The 24,110-nt window shown below is 51.0% G+C and overlaps 1 protein-coding gene across 4 annotated transcripts in view; it reads left to right on the forward strand.

The window, feature by feature from the left end:
* PC (pyruvate carboxylase) overlaps positions 1 to 24,110 on the forward strand; it is a 101,880-nt gene that overhangs the window by 8,407 nt on the left and 69,363 nt on the right. The window contains exon 1 of one of the 4 annotated variants that reach the window (XM_062195766.1): positions 1,446 to 1,604. The exons of 1 other annotated variant lie outside the window; for it this stretch is intronic. The gene's annotated coding sequence lies outside the window, so the exon portion shown is untranslated. Of the gene's footprint in view, positions 1 to 1,445; positions 1,605 to 18,843; positions 18,867 to 19,013; positions 19,037 to 24,110 lie in introns of those variants that run through there. 2 more of the 4 variants (XM_062195767.1, XM_062195769.1) reach the window with 2 other exon arrangements.

Below are 24,110 nucleotides of genomic sequence, written 5' to 3' on the forward strand. Positions count from 1 at the left end.
ATGCCTGGTATTGGAATGGCTGGGTTGTATGGGCACTCTGTGTTTATCTTAAACTGCCCAGCTCTTCCAAAGTATTTATACTGTTTTCCATTCCCATTGGCAGTCTGGAAAAATGGAATTAAAGGGTAAGTTTGTTTTGGAGCAATTTTGTTTTTGTTTGTAAAGATTTATTTATTTGAAAGGTAAGGTTACAGAGAAAGAGTAAGAGACAGAAAAATCTTCCATCCACTGGTTACTCCCCAAATGACTGCAACAGCCAGGACTGGGCCAGGCCGAAGCCAGGAGCCAGGGGCTTTATCTGGGTCTCTCATGTAGGTGGCAGGGCCCCAAGCACTTGGGTCATCTACTGCTTTTCCCAGGCCATTAGCAGAGAGCTGGATTGGAAGTGGAGCAGCCAGCAAACAAACTGGTGCCCGTGTGGAGTGCCAGTGTCGCAGGCTGTGGCTTTATACCTGCTACTCCACAATGCTGGCCCCTGGTGCAAAGAATTTTGAAATTCATGCATGTAAATGGGAAATATGGATAATGCATGTTATGAGAAAAATTAAGTGTGGATTTCAAGATTTTTTTGCATTAAAATAAGCATTTTTTTATTCATCTTTTTTTCCATAAACATTTTACAGTCCCTTCAAGTTGCAGTACTGGGTACGGTCAGTCTTTAGTCTGAGGCATTTAAAAGGTTGTATGGCCGTACCTCACTCTGGGATCCATTTTTATTATCTGGTGACGAATGATACTGAACATCTTTTTATGTGTGTACTTGCCATCTGCCAATAGACATGTAAAATTCCTGCCTCAAATCACAAGTTTAAAGCAATCACTCGGTTCTGATTGGAGTCCCAAGACTGACTGGTTGCTCTGAGCTGAGCAGGTTCCCTTACACCTCGAAGTGTATCACGTAACAGGGATCACATGGATTCCTCAGCCCAGAATGATCAATGCCGTGGTTTTTATCTTCTTAGCTGTGCTGATCCTTAATTTTATATCTTCCTGGAATTAAGGAAGTTCATCTAATGAGGAATTAAAGTACATAATCTCAGACTGTAGTCAATTATTTTCCTAAGCAACTGTGGCATTCCTTTCTTAACTAGGTGACTTTTTTTTTTTTTTTTGGTTTGTTTTTAATAATTAGACTCCTGGCCAGGATAGAACTGGGTCATGGCCTTTGACTCTGTGAAGCACAGCCCTGATTCACTGCCACTTTGCCTCCAAATGGGGATGGCCTCACACCCATGTGCCCCAGATAGAAGCATCTCGCTGCCCTTGCTCCTCTCAGATAACGGCAGTTCTGCCTAGGCTGGTAACTGACTAGATTCAATCACTGTTTAAGGCTTCGTTTCTTATTCACTCCGGCCAGAGAGTAGGCAGACTTAGATGCTGGGTATCTGCCAAGTAGCAGTTGTAAAACCATGCCAGTGGCCCGGGACCGCTAGAGTTTCAGCTCTGGGCCTGGCATTTCCCCCTGTTTCTTAAATCTTTTTGGACAAAGGGGAAAGGAGCCTGCAGCTTGCGAGTTCTTGTTTTCTGGTCAGACTTGGTTACCAAGACATCACCTGGAACCAGTGCCGCCTTCCTCCTGTCCCACAGTTCACCTCCTGGAAGTGGTGAGAACCTTGGCCCCTCCCTGGCTGCAGGGCTGCGGCCATCAGATTCTCGTTGGGTGCCAGCGCTGGATGATGCAGGGGTGGGGAGGCTGCAGTCCTGCTGCGGGAGCCCAGGAGGCTTGTGGGCAGGGAGTGACCTCCCTGGGCTCCGCTCCTGCAGCCTGCCCACCCTCCCATGGTGGAGGCAGACGTGGCCCCGTGGGGTTCCCGGAAAAGGACACTTGAGTTGCAAGGAAGTTGGCAGGAGGCTGTCTTAGGCTTTTGCTCTGCGGGAGATATTTTTTCCCTCCTAATTATTTTGTTGTAATAAAATCCATGGTTTAGTCCACTTGGGCTGCTATGACTAGATTATCTTAGGGTAACCTGTAGACGACAGAAAGTCTGAGATGGAGGGGTCTGGGCAGGGCTTGTTCATCAGGGGCCGGGTCTCTTTGCTGGTCTGCGCACGGCCGCAGGGACAAGGCGGCTTCCCTCAGCCTCTCTGGCCCCTTCCCGAGGGTGGCCCCCCCGGGACTTCATCTCTGTGCTGTTGCTGTGGGGGTTAGGTTTGAGCATAGGAATCTGGGGGACACAAGCCTTCGGAGCGCCCCACGATTGTTTACCATCTTAGCCGTTTTGCGCGCTTGGTTCTTACTGTAATAGGACCGTCGCCACCATTCACCTCCCAAGCTGAACCGAGGCTCTGTAGCCATTTGACAGTAGCTCCTGTTTCCCACTCTCCCCAGTCCCTGGCAGACCCCATTCTACACTGTAGGTACCACATAGAAACGGAATCATACTGTATTTGTCATCTTGTGACTGCATATTGCAATTATAGTGTTCTCAGAGTTTGTCCACACTATAGCATATGTCAGAATTCCCTCCCTGTTAAGGCTGAATAGTCCATCCTGTGGATTTGCTCTTCATTCATCCATTGACAGGCGCTGGGTCGCTTCCGTGTTTTAGCCGCTGTGAATAATGCTGCTAGGAACATCAGTGTGCAAATGTCTTTTCAAGAGCTTTCATTTGATCCTTGTGGGTGTATACCTGGAGGTGGAATTGCTAGATCAAACGGTCTGATCATTTGAGGATCTGCCAGGCTGCTTCCCAAGTGGCTGCACTGTTTTGTATCCCCACCAGCTGCGTATGAAGGTCCCAGTTTCTCTACTTCCTAACCAACACTTACTTTTTTTGACAGTAACCATCGTAATGGGTGTGAGGTTATTTCTCAGTGTGGTTTTTGTTTTTTAAACATTTTATTTTTCCTCTGGTACTTTTATAGTCTTTTTTTAAAAAGGTTATTTATTTGAGAGGTAGAGTTAAAGACAGTGAAAGGGAGAGACAGAAAGGTTTGCCATCCTCTGGTTCACTATCCAAATGGCCACAAAGCCTGGATCTGGGCCTCTGCTGGGCCAATCTGAAGCCAGGAGCTTCTTCCAGGTCTCCTGTGTAGGTCAGGGGCCGCAGGCAGAGGCTTAGCCCGCTACGCCACAGCGTCGGCTCCTTTGGTGTAGCTTCTTTTGCATTTCCTTATCGACTGATGATATTGAACATCTTTTCATGTGCTTACTGGCCATTTAGAGTCTTCTTTGGAAAAATGTCCATTCAAGTCCTTTGCCCATTTTTGAATTGCGTTGTTTTTTTTTGTTGTTGAGTTTTGGGAGTTCTTTATGTAGTATGGATATTAATCCCTTATCAGATATATGATTTGTAAATATTTTATTCATTCTGTGGATTGCCTTTTTATCCTGTTTATAGTGTGTTTTTGTTTTTTTTTTTTTGATGGAGAGTGTCGCAAAGTTTTTATGGGATTCCGATTTGTATATCTTTGCTTTTGTGTCTTGTATCGTATCTCAAAACTCCTTATTAAACCCAGTGTCACAAAGCTTTTCTCCTGTGTTTTCTTCTAAGAATATTACAGTTTTAGTTTTTGCATTTAGGTCAGGGTCCATTTAGGTCAATTTCTGTACAGCGGTTCCCCTTTCCCACAGTTTTGCATTCTGTGATTTCAGTTATCCGTGGTCAGCTGTGGTCTGAAAATATTAAATGAAATTTCCAGAATTAAACAATGTATTTTATTTCTTTATTTGAAAGGCAAAGTGACAGAGAGAGCGAGCAAGCTTGCATCTGCTGGTTCACTCCTCAGATGGCTACAACAGCTAGAGTTGTACCAAGCTGAAGCCAGTAGCCTAAAACTCCATCCCATCTCCTGTGTGGGTGGCAGAGGCCCAACTTGGCCCATTGTCTGCTGCTTTTCCCAAGCGCATCAGCAGGGAGCTGGATCAGAACCAGCATTCTGATATGGGATGCTGGCATTGCAGGCAGTGGCTTAACCCGCTGTGCCACAATGCAAGCCCCCAGAAAAAGTAATGCCTAAGTTCTCAGTTGCACCTGCTCTAGTGGTGTGAAGGAATTTCACACTGTCCCGCCTGGGTGTGCCTCATCCTTTGCCCAGTGTGTCCGTGCCGCACACGCTGCCTGCTGGTCTGTCACTTGGTGGCCTCTCGGTTAGCAGAGGTGACCTGACGGTTGCAGGGTTTGTGTTAAAGAATTGTGTACATGGTCTCCTGATGCTGAGTCATGGAGCCCACGGCATCCCCTCCTCACCGCATGGAGAGGAAGGGTGAGACTGTACAGTCAGGTGCTTTGGCAGAGAGGCCGCATCTGCAAAACTCCTATTCCGGTATATCGTTATAACTGCTCTATTAGTGTTCGTCTCTTACTGTGCCGGACTTAGAAATTAAACTTTGTCGTAGGTATGTATGCATATATATCTATATATAGATATAGATATAGATGTATATATAATATATATAAATAAATATATATTACATATATATATATATAAAATAAGAACAGTGCATGTAGGCTTTGGTATTTTCTGAAGTTTCAGACATCCAGTTGGGGGCATCTTAGAACACATGTTTTTGGACTACTCTATATGATGATAGATAAGGATTGACTTTATTCTTTTGCAAAAGTTTTATTATTAAAGTTGTGCATTGACTTATTTTCAACTACTTGAAAGACAGTGACAGAGAGAGAGAGAGAGAGAGAGAGAGAGAGAATCAATCTTCCATCTGCTGGTTCACTCCCCAAATGGCTGTAACAGCCAGGGCTGGGCAAGGCTGAAGCCAGGAGCCAGAAACCTTATCTGGGTCTCCCATGTGGGTGGCAAGAGTCCACACACCTGAGGTACCTTCTGCTGCACCCCAGGGTGCATTAGCAAGAAGCTGGGTTGGAAGTGGAGGTGCTGGGGTTGTACTGGCACTCTGACGTGGGTTACCGGCTCCTTGTGATGATGTGATGAGAGGAGGTGACTGGGCATTAGGGGACCACATACAGATTTCTTGAACACAAGCTCTGTAATACCACAACCGTCGGGTCACCTCTGCTAACCGAGAAGCCACCAAGTGACAGACCAGCAGGCGGTGTGTGTGGCATGGACACACCGAGCAAAGGATGAGGCACACCCAGGTGGGACGGTGTGAAATTCCTTCACACCACTAGAGCAGGTGCAACTGAGGACCTGTGGGCTTATGACTCAGCAGCAGATGGGAGAATCAGCAAACTTTAGAAGATGAGTAAATTGGTGGGGCCGGTGCTGTGGTGTAGTGGGTAGAGCCACCACCTCCAGTGCTGGCATCCCTAATGGGCACTGGTTTGAGTCCCAGCTGCTCTACTTCTGATCCAGCTCTCTGCTATGGCCTGGGATAGCTGTAGAAGATGGCTTGAGTCCTTGGGCCCCTGCATCCGTGTGGGAGACCCGGAAGAATCTCCTGGCTTCTGGCTCCGGATCGGTGCAGCTCTGGCTGTTGCGGCCATCTGGGGAGTGAACCAGCGGATGGAAGACCTTTTCTCTCTGCTTCTCCTTCTCTCTCTGTGTAACTCTTTAAAAAAAAAAAAAAAAAAAAAGATAAATAAAGAGGTGATCTAGTTGAGGATCTGAAAGAAAAAAGAAGGAGAATGACAGAGCCTCGGAGATGTGTGGAGCACAAGTGAATCAGACGTGCATGGTGGGTGTTCTAGGTGAGGACAGAAAGGGTCAGAAAGAGGGTTTGAAGCAACAAGGCTGGAAACTGCCACATTTGATAAGACAGCAGCGAGGGTGTCCAAGAAGCCCAGTCAGCTCCACCTAGGACAGACTCAGAGGTTCTAGTTAACTGTTGAAAAGCTAAGAGTCTTGGAAGCGACACATGAGCATTCATGGGGCCCCAGGCATCTTTGATTGATAGATTAACAGCTCATTTCTCCTTGGGAGCCTCGGGGCCGGAGGGCAGTGGGACAAACCTAAATGCCATCTGGGGCAGAACCTGCGACTGTCACCGTCTGACCCTGGGCTCTCATGCCCTGACCTCTGCCATCCTCAGGGATCATTTGTCACTCTCACCGCTGAATAACCGTCAGGCAAGCTGCCTTCACACTTGCCCTGCAGGAAGTCTGTCGTTCACTAGATTCCCTTCCCCCAGTATTTCTAGAAATACCCAAGGAATGCTTCCGTACTCCACCGAGGTTGGAACACATAAAGGCCCGAGAATATTTGTCCAATAAATGAAATCTACCTGGGTTGCTTGTTTCCTGGCCAGCTGTCTAAGCACTGCCTGCCGTGCGTTCTCTGCCGGCCTCGGAGCCGTTTCTCTGCTCCTCACACCGTTTGGCCTTAACATGCAAGCAGGCACGGCTCACTTCTCAAAGCGTGGCTGTTACAAGCATCGCTGGGACCTTTTGTGTCCGATTTTGGTTGGGGGCCGTCCCGCACCTAAGGCAGGAGATGGTGGCTGCAAAGAACAAAGTGCTGGGGGGGATCAGCTCCAGGCTGCAGCGTGCTAGGAAAGTGGAAGGTACGTGCCAGATACAAGCACGCCCCAGGGTGAGACTGGTCATCCTCACCAGCAACCGCCCAGCTTTGAAGACAGTGGAGCGCTCTGTCACGCTGGCCAAAACGGTGTCTGTCACCACAGCGGCAGTGATATTGAATCAGGCAGTGTGGAAAATACTGTAGGGTTTGCACACTGGTGACCACTGATCCAGAAGATTCTCATGTCAGTAAAAGTGTGCCAGAACAGAGAGAGGTTCTTTTTTTTTTTTTTTTTTTTTTTTTGACAGGCAGAGTGGATAGTGAGAGAGAGAGACAGAGAGAAAGGTCTTCCTTTTTGCCGTTGGTTCACCCTCCAATGGCCGCTGCGGCCGGCGCATCTCGCTGATCTGAAGCCAGGAGCCGGGTGCTTCTCCTGGTCTCCCATGTGGGTGCAGGGCCCAAGCACTTGGGCCATCCTCCTCTGCCTTCCTGGGCCATAGCAGAGAGCTGGCCTGGAAGAGGGGCAACCGGGACAGAATCCAGCGCCCCAACCGGGACTAGAACCCTGTGTGCCAGCACCGCAAGGCGGATGATTAGCCTGTTAAGCGAGAGAGGTTCTATTTACCTTCAACAGCCGGGCCAAAGCCAAGACCCAGGAACTCCATCCAGGCCTCCCATGAGGGGGGCAGGGGCCCCTGTACTTGAGGTATCTTCTGCTGCCTCCCAGGATGCACCTGTACAGGAAGCTGCATTGGGAGTAGAGGTGGTACTTGATCCCAGGCACTCCTATATGGGATGCAGGCATCCCAAGTGGTGACTTAACATTGTATGCCACAATGCCTGCTTCCAGAGCTTATAAAAAATAAATATTGCCATGAATTTCACAAAATTTTATTGAGTGCTTGGGGTTAGCAGAATGGAATTACAATAAAAAATGTTTGTCCCCAAAGGGGAATTCAATCCTTATTTAGCTCAAGAAAAATAGAATAATCCTAACTTAATAACGGCAGCCTCTCCACAGCCCATCAGCCATCGAGGTCTCCACTGTCAGTCACTGCCCTCCAGGACACGAGCGGAGCCGACTGCTCGCGTCCGTGGCTTTCGCTGTCGCTGGTATGCCTTTGGTGTGTGGAACCCTTCGTAGTTTTACTGTTTTGTCAGGCAGCTCTCAGCGGCACGGTTAAGGTCACGGTTAAGGCTGCAGTCTCGCTGTTCATGGATGACAGACCTGAGACACTCAGTGGCTCACTCAGCTTTGCTAGGAAGAGGCAGAGCCGCGGGCTGGAAGTAGCCATCCCGAGCCTGGCTGCGTCTCCCCAGGGAGCAGGATGCGCATCGCAGAGGGCTGCAGCCTGCGGGGCTGGAGACACCATCACGAGCCCCTGTCCACTCCTCCTCCAGGTGACCGCCTGAGGGTTGTTTGCAGCCTCCGTACAGGAGCCATTCGGCCGCGGGGCTGGTGGCCAGCTGGGAGTCCACCTCCCCACTGCGCTTGCCCAAGGCTGCTTCCGTAAGATCTTCCGGGTTTGCTCAGCCTTCCTGCCTCCTCACCACCCTACTCCAGCTGGTTACAAACAACTGTTTGTGTTCTGGTGGACCTGAGCCATGTCTTTCTATTTCTGATATTCTTAAATGACAGTTTCAATATCTGGCAGAATAAGTTCTCCACGATGTCGTTCTGGGTTTTCTCTGCCGACTGAGTGGATTAAGGAAGGCATGCATTATCACTGCGCAGTATTCCGAGAGGCTGTTCTTGCCTCGGGCAGTTACTGTGCCTCTGCGGTGTGCGTGGCTCTTTCCTGGCTGCCGTGAGGTTACCAGAGGATGTGACAGTGTGGCCTGCTGTGGGTTGAGTGTCCCCACTGGAACCCAGGGTGAACTTCACTCCCCGTTGTGAGGTATTATAAAAGGTGATTGGACTGTGAGTGGACCAACCCATGGCTGGATGGACGGGTTGTCAAATGGCTGGGTCTATTGGAGAAGCCAGCGTAGCTCTGGACTCACCCTGTGGTGCCTGGGCTCTGCAGGGTCCCCCTCAGCCAGAGGGACCTCAGCAGGTGCAGCTGCAGGAATTTGGACTTCCCAGCCTTCAGAGCCAGATGAACCTCTTTCCTTGTAAACGACGTTTACAAGTGTTCCCTCAACAGAAGACAAACCCAGACAGCCCCTGCTGCGGTTGCTAACCCTGCGGCTAGGGAGAGGAATGCGCATGCTCACCACGGAGCGGCAGTGTGTGCCATCTGTCCGGTGCACAGTGCTGCCTGCAGACACACGCGTGGAGTCGCCGTGGTTAGAGCGTGGGCTCTGGCATCAGGCAGAGTTTGGACTGAGGCCTTCACCTGCCCTGTCACCTCTGGCAAGTTCCTTGGTCGCTTTGAGCCTTGGTTTCCCTATCTATAAAATGGGAGCAGCAAGAGCTTCCTCTTGGGACTACTGGGTGTGTGTTTGGGGAGAGCGTTGTGCAAAGTGACATAGTGTGGTGCCTGGCAGCTGGTGCGCGCATCATCCTGTGGCCGTGTTACCGGAACCAGCAGGGAATAGCTGCAGGGGAGTCCTTGTGGAGACCATACAAGGCACTTCAGAAATTGGTGGGAAATGGAATTTTTAAAAAAAGATGTTTATTTTGGTGCAAAAAAAGTTGGAATCCATGCATCTTTTTTTTTTTTTTTTTTATTTGACAGGTAGAGTTATAGACAGTGAGAGAGAGAGACAGAAAGGTCTTCCTTCCATTGGTTCACCCCCCAAATGACCACTATGGCCGGCACTGTGCCGATCCGAAGCCAGGAGCCAGGTGCTTCCTCCTGGTCTCCCATGCGGGTGCAGGGCCCAAGCACTTGGGCCATCCTCCACTGCCCTTCCGGGCCACAGCAGAGAGCTGGACTGGAAGAGGAGCAACCAGAACTAGAACCCGGTGCCCATATGGGATGCCGGCACCGCAGGTGGAGGATTAGCCAAGTGAGCCACGGCGCTGGCCCCCATGCATACTCTTTTCATAATATACCTTTCCATAAACTTTCTGAAGTACTCTCATATAAGTCTCAGGACTTGCAAGGAGAGGGGCCGTATCAGGCTTCCTGGGGGAGCTGGTCTTTGAACGTGTCGCCATATGTGGTCATGGAGAGGTCAGGAAGGCACCCAGGGGTGGCAGTCAGAGCAGTGAGAAGATCCAGTCCCCAGGCAGAGAGCAGTGCCCCAGCCTTGCGGGGACAGGGGAGAGGCCATGGAAACCCCCAAGGGCAGAGACTTGTGCCTGCCTTGGGTGCTGCACCCACAGAGTTGCGCTCAGGAAGCTCCGTGGCAAGTGTGGGTGCTGGTGGTGAGGGTTGGGCAAGGCCTTCATCCTGTGAACCCCAAGGGTGTGCTGGGATTAGAGATGCTTGGGCCAGGGACCTCCGGAGGTGACTAGGGAGCAGTGGGCAGGCTGAGGGGGACTGGAGAGTCAGGCCAGGGCGGTTGCTGGCTCGCACGTTCCCCGGCGATGCAAGTGTGTGGTGGGCAAGGGGCGGCAGTGGGAGGGAGGAGCAGGTTCAGTGTCCCAGGAGGAGAGTTGTCATGGGTGAACTGGGGAGGAATCGGAGGGCGCTGGTGAGCAACCCCGTCTTCATCGGAAATGCAGCATCGGAAAGGCCACCCCCTTCGTGCAGCTGAAGGTAGCCAGCCCCAGGACCTTTGGCCAGGGAGGAGGAGGAGGAGAGGCAGACTGGTATAGGGCTTTAGTGGGGACAGTGAAGCCCAGCTCAGAATTTCCTGAGAAAATCGAGTTAGCTGGAGACCAGGGCAGTTAGCCCCGAGAACTTCCACGCAGCTGAAGAAGACGTTCCCGAGGGTGGAGAGGCTGGTGGAGCATCTAGGAGCCCCAGCTGGTTTCCTCCAGGTCTCATGCCCTGGGGCCCTCCTTTTTCTCCTGCTCTGACAGTTCCTGCGAGACTAGCATCTCGCCTGTGTCTGGGTGAGGCTGGCGGCAAGGGCTGGGGCTCCCATAGAGCTTGGCCTTTAGATCGCGGGGCTTCCCCTGTGCCTCCAGGGCAGCGTAGGTGGAGGCCGAACTGCCTGCCAGCAAAGGGATCCACATGGAGCAAAACAGCGTGGGTGTTAGCTCTGGGAGGCTTAGGTTTTCTGTTGCATTTTTAGGTGTATTCTGGGGAGGCATTTTGGAGACGGATTCTCCCAGCATACTCAAAATATGAGCTTGTAACCCTGGGTCTGTTTTTCTCCTGTTTCTTGATTTTCATGGTTCCCATGCTAGGACTTTGGAATGAGGTTTGGTCAGCAGAAAAGACAGGGCATTGCTGCCAAAAAAGGAGGTACTCAGAGACTAAAGTCCCAAGATAAGGGGTGGTGTGCACCTTGTGAGAAAAGCTCTGTGGCCAGTCCCGTGTCCGGGCTCCTTTGTCGCTCGTGCAGACCTGGGTCAGTTTTCCTTTCTCTGATGGCTGCTTGGCCACTACTGGGGAGAGCACGCAGCTTATAGAGACATCCTCCAACTCTGGGGCCAGCCTAGAGGCAAAGGGCAGAGGCCACCATTCCTACCAGTTCTGTGGCCCCAAAAGAGCATTTCAGTTACTGCCTCTTTGAGGTTTTTGTTCCAGATCAGTCAATCCAGCCTCAGGGACATTGCCCTTGGACATAACAGAGTCTCATAACAGGCTACCAAGTGCTGATCCAAAGGGCTACTGTTTAACTTTACAAAAAACTTTTCATATTTCAGCTAAGTAATGCTTGGACCTGGCACAGATATCTTAAGTGTATGAAAGCCTTTTGTTCTCTCTCCCTAGTAGCCCACTTCCCCTCCCTGGAGGCCACCTCTGGATAAATTACCTTGTCTATCTTTTGAGAGATGGTTTGTCTAGTAAAATAAAAATAGAGTTCTATTCTTTTTTCCTTCTACATCAGATTTCCTCCTATACCTTCTCCCTGTTCCAACATCTTTTATTTTTTAAAAAATATATTTATTTATTTATTTGAAAGAGGAAGAAAGAAAGATCTTCCATCCACTGGTTCACTCTCCAGATGGCCAGAAGGAGCCCGTGCACTGGGGCCATCTTCTGCTGCTTTCCCAGGCCACAGCAGAGAGCTGGATTGGAAGTGGAGCAGCGGTAATTGAACTGGTGCCAGTATTTGTCACAGGCATTGGCTCCACCCACTGTGCCACAGGACCACCCTCCACATTTTTTGTTTTCTTTTATCCACTTGTTTATGGAAAAACATATCATGTTTACAAAACACTTTTTTTTTTTTGCTTTCATCATGAAGGTCATGATAGTTGTTTGTGGACCTTTTTTTTTTAGATAAGATTTATTTATTTGAAAGGTAGAGAGAGAGAGTTCTTCCATCCACTGGCTCATTCCTTAAATGCCTGCAATAGCCAGGGGTGGGCCAGACTGGAGACGGAAGCCAGGACTCCATCTGTGTCTCTCTTGTGGGTGTCAGGAATGCAAGTACCTGGGCCAGCACCCGCTGCCTCCCAGCACAGTGGCAGGAGGCAGAGTAGCTGGAACCCAGCTGGCATGATGTGGGCTGTGGGTGGTGGCTTAACCTACTGCTTCACAGTGCGCAGCCCAGCGTACGTACAGGGGTCTTCAAGTAGTTCGAGGAAAATGCATATTCTGAAAAGTTGCATGGGCTTCAACGTGGTTTTTACACCAAAAAAAAAAATTAACCAAAAAACCTCTAGCATCAACGTGTCTGCACAGGATCGCAAGTGAGGCATTGGAAAGGACAAGGTTGGAGCAAATCCTCGTCAGAGCAACATGGCCTCTGCTGAAGTTGAAGGGCAAACGTCAGTCGACGGTGAGGTCGTCGCTGCCTTATGGAAAGGCTACGGGGACGCTGCCCCAGAGGAGTCACGTTTGCTCGTGCATAGCTCGTTTTCAGAAGGGTCGAGGCGGTGCTGAGCGCGAATGCCGCCGCAGCAGACCGCCCACAGCAACTTGCAAGGGAAAAACTGATCTTGTTCACGCCCTATCCGGTCTGAGGAGCCTTTGTTCTGCCAAGGGCCCTTTGGATATTTATAACATCGTTTGCTGGCCATACAAAAGTATCAAAAGTTAGTCTGCTGGGGGCTGGCGCTGTGGCACAGTGGGTTAACGCCCTGGCCTGAAGCGCTGGCTTCCCATATGGGCGCTGGTTCTAGTCTTGCTACTCCAATTCCGATCCAGCTCTCTGCTATGGCCTGGGAAAGCAGTAGAAGATGGCCCACGTCCTTGGGCCCCTGCACCCACGTGGGAGACCCGGAAGAAGTTCCTGGCTCCTGGCTTCAGGTCAGCTCAACTCCAGTTGTTGCAGCCATCTGGAGAGTGAACCAGTGGATGGAAGACCTCTCTCTCTACCTCTCTCTGTAACTCTGTCTTTCAAATAAATAAAATAAATCTTTAAAAAAAAAAAAAGTTAGCCTGCTGCAGATTTATTGAATTTCGATCCTGTCTGTGGTTGCCTTGGCGGGGCCTTGTACGGCCTGCAGACTGGGTTTCCTCAGGCCTGCAAAGTGAAGAGGACTGACGGACAATTAACAGTAGGAATGATGGCCAGCACTGTCGATGCCACAGTTGCTTCAGCTTACGCAACTCTGGCAAAGTTCTTGCTTGGTGGGTAGCCAGGCTGTCGTATCAGGTCAGCCGCACACAAGGACAGAGCCTTCCGTGGAAGTTTCCAGCAAGTGGCATGGACATCCTGGAGCTTTTTCTTTGACGATGAGGATGCAAGCTGAAGACAGTCAAAGCACTGGCTCCCGACAGGTGGCAGTGGTCCAGTCAAAGCAAAAGCAGACTGGGCTAAAGCAAAGGTCACGGCGGCCACTTCTTGGGAATGCGTGTTGGCTTCGCGGCGGGCCAAGGCACAGTAACGTCTGCTTGTCAGGAGGGCGTTTTGAGCTAGCCCAGGCCTGGGAGGAGACTGCAGGAAACCTCCACCAGGGTCCCCCCCAGCCTGACGACGAACCTGTTCACGCCTCTCTTGAGCAGGGCAATTTTGCAAGTTTCGGTGGGAAATCATTAGGCTTCCATCATACAGTCTTGATTTGGCTCCTTCTGACTTTTAATTTTCTGATCTCTAAAAGGCATCTATTTTTCTTCATTAATAGTATAAAAATAGGGGCTGGTGCTGTGATTTGGGGTAAGCCTCTGCCTGCAGCGCCGGCATGCCGTGTGGGTGCTGGGTTGTGTCCCAGCTGCTCCTCTTCTGATCCAGCTCCCTGCTAATGCACCTGGGAAGGCAGTGGAAGATGGCCCAAATGCTTGGGCCCCTGCACCTGCATGGGAGACCTGAGGGAAGCTCCTGGCTCCTGGTTGCAGAATAGCCCAGCTTTGGCTGTTGTGGCCATTTGGGGAGTGAAGCAGTGGATGGAAGGCCTTTCTGTCTCTCCCTCTCTCTGTAATGCTACCACTCAAATAAATAAATATCTTTTAAAAAATAGTGTAAAAACAGTCTGCGCTGCCATGCTTAAATCCCCAGGACTGTCAGCTCATTGGGATGGACCAAATGATCGATATCATTGCTTACAAAAGTGTCTAAATTCTGTGGAACTTATGTTGAGAAATCATATTGATTTTTGTCTTTTAATTCTGTTTTCCATAAACTGTTAAAAATGTCCTCATACATCAAAACCGAACAATGTAGTGGATGTCTCTGTGCCCATCCCCCAGGTTAAGGAATAAAAGGTTAGGAGAGTTTAAGCCCCCTCTCTGCCCTCCTCATTTGAAGCCCCTGACCCCCACAGCTGCTCTGACTCAGGTGAAAATCATTCCCCCACCCATAAAGCAGTATCTCAGTAATTCCTGGTTTAGTTTTGCCTGTATTGGAGTATCTTAGACAGGGAATTGCACTGGCCCAGCGTCTCAGGGTGAGTTGTCCGTGCGGGTGCACACGGCTCTTGTCCGTTTTGCCGCTCAGGAGCTTCCTCCCGTGCCCCCATGCGTTCACCCCTCCATGGCCAAGAGGCCCACGAGTGACTCTTGTTTCTCATTCTCAGGACCAACCGAGCCGTGAACGTCCTGGGACGCGGGTCTGGTGCCCGTGAGCAAGAGTCTGCATAGTATAATGAGGAGAGGAATTGCTGGCCCGTCTCACTCCTGGGTCATGGGAAACTCGCTTTGCAGGGTGCTCGCACTTGACCGACCCTTCTTAGCCGTGCAGAGCACTGGGTGCTGTCTGATGACAGTGCTCGGGGAGGATTTTCCTGTTTTTCCGGCTGCTCGGTCACAAGGCTGGAGACAGGTGCTTTTCCTTGCTGGTGGGAGAGGTAGATGGGTCACTTCAGGCTCGCTCTCGCCACGCCACACCTTCTGGAAGTCAGCTTCATCTGGGACTGAGAGCTGCTTAGATTTCCCACGTCTGCTGGGGAGTAGGCTGCCAGCACCACAGTGATGCTATGGAGGCGGTTTGGGCCACGTTCAGAACTGTCAGGCTTAGGACTGGAAATCTGGGGCATCCCTCCAAACTTGGGCGACACTGATTTGCCCCGTCTGGCAGCTCTGTGAATCTACAGCAGGACATGAAGTTTCTGCACCAGGCAGGTCCTGCTGCGCTAGGCCCATTCTGGCCCGCGGCGGTGTAGACAGGGTTGCTTAGAGAGCGGGACTAGCACACAGGCAATTGTCAGAACATCTCTTCATGGATTTTGAAAATGACACACTCTGACTCCCATTGTCTCTGATGGCAAATCCCTGCTTTCACATGGTGTAGTTTCCAACTATTTTGTTGTTTTAGTCTTTTGGTTGCTGAAATCCCCTGTAATAATTCTCACATATTTTGCATTCCTGGGTAGACTGTGTGAAACCTCATTGTTATCCTGCTGCTGCTAAGTCCATCTGGGTAGGTGTTCATTTCAGGCTGGCCTGATTCTTGTTTTTTTAAAGAAATCTTAAAATGTTTGAATTTTAAAAATGTATTTTCATTTTAAATTTGAAGACAGGGATAGACAAGATAAATCTTCCATCTGCTGGTTCACTCCCCAGATGCCCACAACAGCCAGGGCTGGGACAGGCTGAAGCCAGGAGTCAGGAATTCTGTCCAAGCCTCCCATATGGGTGGCAGGGACCCAAGGACTTGAGCTGGCACCTGCTGCCTTCCAGGGTGCACAGTAGCAGGAAGCTGGATTGGAAATGCAGTAGCCGGACTCGAACCAGGCGGTGTGGCACGGGCATGTGGATTTCCAAGGCAGCGACTTAACTGCTGTGGCCCAAGCCTGCGGCCTTTCAGGCTATTAGATTCCCGTTGTCTGGATGCTGAAGAGGCTGCCTCTTTTACTTTGTACATATGGATTATTATCTTCTTGTAGTGCTTTACCCCCCCTCCCCTTCCCCTCCCTCCCTCCCCTCCCCTCTCCTTCCCTCTCTCTCCTACCTTCCTTCCCCCCCCCCCCCAACTTCCATCCTCTGGAAGCCTAGCTTTTCCTCCCCTAGGCTGGCAGAGGACACTGGAGCAGCCAACACACAGAACTACCGTTTGTGCATGGCTAAAAGCTGTGATTCTGTAGCATCCTGGGCACTGCACATCCACGAAGCAGGAACTTGGGCTCTACACCGGGCGCTGCTGCTTGGGTTCCCTCTTCTCTTCTGGAGAGGGATGGAGATCCTTTGCGAGAGGAGTGTTTGCGTGGGTAGTCCGGCACCGCCGGAAAGCGTGCCTTACCACTTTCAAAGTCGTTTGCTGCCTGCCTGGCCTCAGGTCCCCTGCCACAGCGTCAGCCCCTGAGCTGCCCAGGGGCAGGTCAGTCGCCCCTGGGCCCCACCAGGCCGCAGACTGGCTCTCCTTCCAAGAGCACCTGGCTTTCCCACGTCCCTCCTGAAGTGGAAGGCGAGGCGGCCACCGCCTAGTAACCTGCTCCTAACTACACGGCTACGATATCCCAAGCCACAGGTCATCTTTTTTGTGGAACTCTACCTTAGTCATAATTATATTTAAAAATCAAAAAGAATCTTCCCTCCAGAATACCTGTTTCTTTTTCATGGATTTATTTGAGAGGCAGAGAAAGAGCGAGATGCCTCTTTTTGCTGGTTCACTCCCCAGATGCCAGCAGTGGCCTCTGGCTGGGACTGAGCTGGGACCTGTGACCTCAGCTCAGGTCTCCCATGTGGGTGGTGAGGTCCCAATGGCTTGAGCTATTACCACTGCCTCTCAGGTGGCACTTTCTTAGGGAGCTGGAGTCAGGAATCCAGTCCAGGTACTCCAGTATGGGACACAGGCACCTTAACAAACCAGTGCAAGATTATTATTATTATTATTTTTAGAGATTTATTTATTTATTTGAAAGGCAAAGTTATGGAGAGGCAGAGAGAGAGAGAGAGAGAGAGAGAGATCTTCCATCTACTGGTTCACTCCCCAGATGGCCACAATGGCCAGAGCTGGGCTAATCTGAAGCCAGGAGCCAGGAACTTCTCCCAGGTCTCCCATGTGGGTTCAGAGGCCCAAGGACTTGGGCCATCTTCTACTGCTATCCCAGGCCCTAGCAGAGAGCTGGATCAGAAGTGCAGCAGCTGGGACTTGAACCAGCATCCATATGGGATACCGGCGCTGCAGGTGGTGGCTTAACCTCCTGTGCCACAGCGCCGGCCCCACCAGTGCAAGATTAAACACCACCCAGCCTGTTTCTGTTTCATGTCCATTTCTCTGGTGCTTCTGTCTACTCCCCTGCGTTCTGTCCACGGGTCCAGTGTTTTTCATTACCTCGGTTCTGCAAACGCCCTTCCACGTCCTGCAGTTGCAGGCATTGCCTTCCTGGTATGGTTTGTGCTGTGGAGCTTGGCCTGGTGCAGTGTTCACCTGCTGCCCTCTTCCCCTCATTCTGTTTGCATAGGATCTTAACCCTTTGTCAGGGCTCTGCCCTGCAGCTTTCCCTCCTTTGCCGAGGAAATGCCCTGGAATAGGGTGCATCCCAAGGCCCTCCTGCCTCCTCAGGGGCCCCGCCCTGCTTCAGGGTGGACTTTTGCCCCTTTGCTATCAGCCTGCTTGTCATGCTGATCACATCATAAGGTCAGTTTGCCCTCAGAGCCCTATCCGACATCTTCTTCTTCTTCTTCTTCTTCTTCTTTTTTTTTTTTTTTAACAGAGTCATTTACTTATTTAAATGGCAGAGTTACAGAGAAAGAAAGAGAGATAGAAAGGAGATCTTTCATCCACTCCTTCCCCAAAGGCCGCAATGGCCAGATCTAGGCCAGTTCAAAACCAGGAGTTTCTTCTGGTCTCCCACGTGGGTGCAGGGACCCAAGCACATTGCCATCTCCTGCTGCTTTCCCAGGCACATTAACAGGGAGCTGGATCAGAAGTGGAGCAACCAGGACTTTAACCAGCACCCATATGGGATGTTGGTGCTTCGGGTGAAAGCTTAACCTGCTGTGCCACAGTGCTGGCCCCAGACAGGTTCTTTTTACAATTAAAAAAAATTTAATTTACAATTAAAAAAAAAAATGAAACCAGAACATTTGCACAGTGGTTAAGATGCTGCTTGGGACGCTCACATCCCACATGGGAGTGCCTGGGTTCGAGTCCCTGCTCCACCTCTCACCCACCTTCCTGCAAATGCACACCCTGGAAGGCAGCAGGTGATGGCTCAAGTACTCAGGTCCCTGCCACCCACCCGGGAGACCTGGATAGAGTTCTGGACTTCTGGCTTCTACCGAGCCCAGACCTGGCTATTGCAAGCATTTGGAGAGTGAACTAGTGGACAGATCTTTGTCTTATCTGTCTGTCTGTCTCTCTCTGTCACTTTACCTTTCAAATAAATAAAAAACAAGTTTTTTTTTTTTTCAAAGGGAGACACCATTAGCGTGGTTTTTGCATGACTAATTCCTAATTCCTGAAATCCTTAAGCTAAGTTGGCTGCTGCCTCTGCTGCGTCTTGGGTTCAGCTCTCCTCCTCGCACAGATCCGGGCCTGAATCTGCAGGCCTCACTGAACCGATCCTGGTGCTGTTTCCTCTTTAAGCCTTGGCAGTGTGCGCATGCTCTGTATTTTCTTTTGTGCTTGGCAGGGTAACCAATGCTTCCACGCTTGGACTTCCGTAGGCCGGGGCCAAGGAGCCACAGCGGTGGCACCCTTAGGAAAAGAGGCACCAAAATGTTAGGAGAAGAGGTGCAGAATAGAGAGGGGGCAGTGCACGAATTTGCAGCCAGACCGAATGTATTCAGAGAAAATAAACTCGCAGAGGTGGGTGACCAACTGCCCGCGTGCCCATGATGGAACCCCCAGGGGCTAGGCCTTTGTATATTTTAGGAGGGCTGGGGATGGGGCTGGGGGTGGGGTAGGGGCAGCAGGCAGAGGGGAATTCCTGGAACTGGTCTTTCAGGTGGCTGCAGGGGTGGGTGTGAAGGCCATGGGGTAGGAGACCCAATGGAGTTCCAAGGGCAGGGAGTACATTCCAGCGTTTATCTCTTTTGGGCAATGAGGGAGCATGGCTGAGCCTTATCACTGCTCCATCAGGCACAGTGCGGGCCTCTTCACGTGACTCCAGACGCGGCTTTCCCGTGGTCATCTGCTCTCTGCGCCGAGAGGTACGAGCGGATCCGCAGTCTTGGTTTGCCTTCACTGCTTATCTCAGGTTTGCTTCCCTTCCTTCCTCCTCCTCTACCTTCGGCTCTTGGTCCGGACTACAGACAGTTCTCGCTTCCCGTGACCTGGTCTCCTGGCTTCCCCACCAGCCTTTCCCATCCGGCCCTTCCAGGTATGTAGAGAATAACTCAATATTAGCAGCCCAAATTCTGTCCTTTCTTTTTTAAAAAATGAGTACATTTTCATTTTTTATTTGAAAGACAGGGAGAGTCAGAGAAAGCCAGACAGAGATCTTCCGTCTGCTGGTTCACTCCCCACGTGTCTGCAGTAGCCAGGACTGGGCCAGGCTGAAGCTGGAACCTCCCCACGGGTGGCAGGAACTCGAGCACTTGGGCCGTTATCTGCAGTCTCCCAGGGTGTGGTGCATCAGCAGGAAGCTCCATTAGAAGCCTGGTAGTCTAGCCGGCGCTGCGGCTCAACAGGCTAATCCTCCACCTGCGGCGCCGGCACACCGGGTTCTAGTCCTGGGGTGCCGGATTCTGTCCCAGTTGCCCCTCTTCCAGGCCAGCTCTCTGCTATGGCCCGGAAGTGCAGTGGAGGATGACTCAAGTCCTGGGCCCTGCACCTGCATGGGAGACATGGGAGACCAGGAGAAGCACCTGGCTCCTGGCTATGGATCAGCGCGGTATGCCGGCCGCAGCAGCCATTGGGGGGTGAACCAACGAAGGAAGACCTTTCTCTCTGTCTCTCTCTCTCTCTCTCACTGTCCACTCTGCCTGTCAAAAAAAAAAAAAAAAAAAAAGCCTGGTAGTCCAGACTTGAACCAGGTACTCCAACGTGGGATGTTGGTGTCCCTCGCGACGGCTCAGGCCACTCCTGTCCTTTCTTTACCACATGAACCTCTACAGAAAAAGCTCTTTGTGCCGAAGCTGAGGAAGTGCTCGCCCTCCTGACAGCATTCCTGTTTTACTAAAATATCCAGAGGGCAGCCAGTAGCGTTGTCCATTGCTTTTCTGTTGTGCTGTTGTGTCATGCCAGGAGGGAACGCAGATCGTCGACTTGCTTCCTGTCTACGCAGCTGGGGCTTCACGACTCTGGATTCTGTCAGTCACTTTTGAATTTGCGCTGCTGCCTGCGCTGCTGAGTTGCAGATTGGAGCCTGGTCACACGGGCACCAAAATGTTAGGAAAAGAGGTGCAGAATAGAGAGGGGGCAGTGCGCGAATTCACAGCCAGGCCGAGTTCATTCAGAGACCATCAGCTCCCAGAGTGGGTGGCTAACTGCCCACGTGCCCAGGATGGAACACCGGCAGAGAGCAGGGATGGGGGTTGGGGTGGGTGGGCAGCAGGCAGAGGGGAATTCCTGGAACTGTCTTTCAAGTGTTCCAGCAACTTGTCTTTCAGGTGGCCTTGGGGGGTGGGGTATGAAGGCAATAGGGTGTGAGAACCAACTGAGAGTCAAGGGCAGGAATACACCCCAGTGTTTATCTCTACTGGGCGAAGAGCAAGAATGGCTGAGGTTTATGTCCTTGTTCTTTCACCTTCTGTTCCAGAGAAGGGAAATGGAGAGACAAGCCCTAGGGTCACATGTAGGGTTCAAATTCTTGGCTAATTGAAGTATAACAAGAGAGTACAACCTTGATGGTAAAAATTTATGTATGTAGAGGCCGGCGCTGTGGCCTAGCAGGTAAGGCCACCGCCTGCAGTGACAGTATTCCTTGTGGGTCCGAGTCCTGGCTGCTCTACTTCCAATCCAGCTCTCTGCTATGGCCTGGGAAAGTAGTAGAAGATGGCCCAAGTCCTTGGGCTCCTGCACCCACGTGGGAGACCTGGAAGAAGCTCCTGGCTTCGGATCGGCTCAGCTCTGGCCGTTGCAGCCATGTGGGAAATGAACCAGGGAATGGAAGACTTCTCTCTCTCTGTCTCTGCCTTTCAAATAAATAAATAAATCTTAAAAAAAAATTATGTATGGGGGCCAGCGCTGTGGCTCACTTGGTTAATCTGCCTGCGGTGCTGGCATCCCATATGGGCGCCGGTTCTAGTCCTGGTTGCTCCTCTTCCAGTCCAGCTCTCTGCTGTGGCCTGGGAGGGCAGTAGAGGATGGCCCAAATGCTTGGGCCCCTGCACCCGCATGGGAGACCAGGAGGAAGCACCTGGCTTCAGATCGGTGCAGCGCCGGCCGTGGTGGCCATTTGGGGGGTGAACCAACGGAAGGAAGATCTTTCTCTCTGTCTCTCTCTCTCACTGTCTGTAACTCTACATGTCAATTAAACAAATAATTATGTACGTAGGGGACGGTATTGTGGCGTAAGGGGGTTAAGCTGCCGCCTAAGATGCCAGCATCTCATACGTGCACCGGTTCCAGTCCCAGCTGCTGCGCTTGTAATCCAGCTCCCTACTAATGTTTCTGGGAAAGCAGCTGAAGATAGCCCAAGTCCTGGGTGCCCTGCACCCACATGGGGGACCTGAACAAAGCCCCTGACTTCAGCCTGGCCCTGCCCCGGCCCTTGTGGCCTTTTGGGGACTGAACCAGTGAATGGAAGATCTTTCTCTCTCTGTGTCTCTCCGTCTCTCTGTAACTCTATCTTTCAGATAAAAAAACAAAGAATTATATATTTAAAATGTAGCACTCATGTGAGTATTCATAGCAATATTACTCGTAATAGCCAAAAGGCAGAAATAGCTGAAAGGTGGATTAACAAAAGGTGATCTTTCTGCACAATGGAATATTAGTCAGCCATGAAAAGGAGTGAAACACGGAGCCGTGTCACCATGGACGCGCCTTGAGGACACTGTGCTGAGTGAGAGAAGTGAGCCGCTGAAGGCTGTGTGGTTTGTGACTTCTCCTGAAATGTCCGAAATAGGCTAATCTTCGAAGACAGCAGATTAGCAGCTGCCGGGGCTGGAGGGGAGGGAGCACTGGGGAGAGACTGCAGATGGTATCAGGTTTCTTCTTGGATGTTGGGAATGTTCTGGAATTCGATAGTGGTGCTGGTTGCTCAACCTGGTAAGTGTGCTAAAATTCACCGAATCGTATTGAAAGTGGTGAGGACTCAGAGTTAACAGAAATAATGGGCTGAAAGCGTGCTCCCATCACACTGCTTGTTTCTCCTCCACATCAGAGCACTGTGTGTTTGTGGACATGCGTGTGGCCAGAGTTTGTGCATCAGGCCCATGTGCGGGACTTTATAAGCGGTCACGTCCCTAGGCCCTGGTCATGTTGACTTAGCACGATTTGTTTAATCATTTGCCTACTGTTGAGGGCTTGGGCTATTTCCAGGATTTGGTGATTATTGGTAATGGTAAGCCTTATTTTCAGTGTTTTATAGATTTTCAAATAATTCTGCTGCCTCTACTATGCCAGGCACTTCAGAAGTACTTTATAAATATTTATTGAGTTGGCTATGCTTGCCGGACAATTGGACAATTGCAGGTTAGCTATAATTGCCTGTTGTTCCATTGTTTCAAAAAAGATAATAACCCTTAAATTATGCATCTTTCAGTAAGAGCGGTACATTTTATTTTTTTAAATTAATTTTTTTTGACAGGCAGAGTTAGACAGTGACAGAGAGAGACAGAGAGAAAGGTCTTCCTTTGCCGTTGGTTCACCCCCCAAATGGCTGCTACGGCTGGCATGTTGCGGCCGGGGCGATGCACCGATCCGGAGCCAGGTGCTTCTGGTTTCCCATGCGGGTGCAGGGCCCAAGCACTTGGGCCATCCTCCACTGCCCTCCCTGACCACAGCAGAGAGCTGGACTGGAAGAGGAGCAACCGGGACAGAATCTGGCGCCCCGACCGGAACTAGAACCCGGGGTACCAGCGCTGAAGGTGGAGGATTAGCCAAGTGGCGCTGGCCAAGAGCGACACATTTTAAATTTGTCAGCCCTCTGTGTACCTTTTTCCAGATGTAAAGTAGTTTGCTTGCCTTTTCTTATCACAAAGGTAATCACCGCTGACTATCAGGATTCTGGTATGGCCCTTATCTTCTAGAGATCTCTGCAGAGCCCCACACTGGGAAGGAGTGGCTTCTTATCTCTCTGCCACTGTCTTCCTCATCCCTTCTTCATCTTGAATGGTCATCCTGTGAGAGTCCTGGGAGGCCATTGTCCTCTTATCTGGAGATCATGTCCCTCTTGTTTGCAAATAAGGAGCAGGAACAGAGTGCTGACCAGAGCAGCACCCTGAGTTCCAAACTGTGTTCTTCCCCCACTTTCCTTTTCTCTTGCCTTGAGACTTTCTGTGTACTTTTCCATGACCCATTTCAAGTTTGTCTATCACGTGGCTCATGCCGACTGGAAGGCGTGGACTTCGGGCCTCTCTCTCCTCCCTTTGTTGTCCCGCCCGCCAGTCACTAGGCTGATCTCCTTTCCCTTCTGTACCGTCTGCCCTGCAAGCCTTGACGCGGCCATTCTGTTTCTGAAGCTAACATAGCTGACCTGTGCCTGGCTTTCCCCTTCAGTTATTTTTCCAAGAACAAGGAAGATCTCAAACCCTGTGTGTCCTCTGAAACCCCCTTATTCAGCTCACAGCTAACTTCAGAGTCGGAGCGAGAGCCCAGGAGACTCCTGGGCCTTCCTGGTGTCACTGGAGGGAAGGCGGTGGAAGCCGTGGGAAAAATTCAGGGGTGAGACAGAGTGGAGTGCAAGGCTTTATTGGGGACAGGGCATCCATCAGGACGGAAGGGACAGAGAGCGCCCAGCCGCTCGGACTGGGGAGAGCGAGGTTACATAGTTGAATGGAGAGAATACACCTGCGCAGGCCAGGCGGGCAGCTCAGCAAAGAGCAGAGAGCTGAGTGCTGGGTCTGTTTGGACTTCCTAGGTTTTTAGGGCAGTCTGTTGACCCACCACCCCCTGTCCTCCAGGACAAAGAATGGAGAGTCCTGGTGGGAGGGTTTGTTGGGTGAGAATTAGCAAATTCTTCCCCAGATTTGCTGGCAGAGTAGGGGGGCTTCCCTTAGGGTCTGTGAAAGTTTTATTGCCCTGTGTTATCAGGTCAGGTGGCCCCTTTGGTCCTGAGAGAGAATTCTCCGGGGAGCTTTCCTTGGGGAAGGGCTGGGGTCACCTGGGAGGTCATCAGGGTCTGGGCAGAACTTGGAAGTGCAGAATGCTGGGCTTCTGGAGCTCCCACAGTGGGTGCTGGGCTTTAGGCCTGTCTCACACACAGAGGGTAGGTTTCTGACTTCCTGCCTAACACTGGTGCTGGCGCAGCCTCCTTGCCAGCTGTCCTCCGGCCCTTGGTTCCCTTG

The sequence above is a fragment of the Lepus europaeus genome, chromosome 7, assembly GCF_033115175.1.
Source record: "Lepus europaeus isolate LE1 chromosome 7, mLepTim1.pri, whole genome shotgun sequence".
Lineage (NCBI taxonomy): Eukaryota > Metazoa > Chordata > Mammalia > Lagomorpha > Leporidae > Lepus > Lepus europaeus.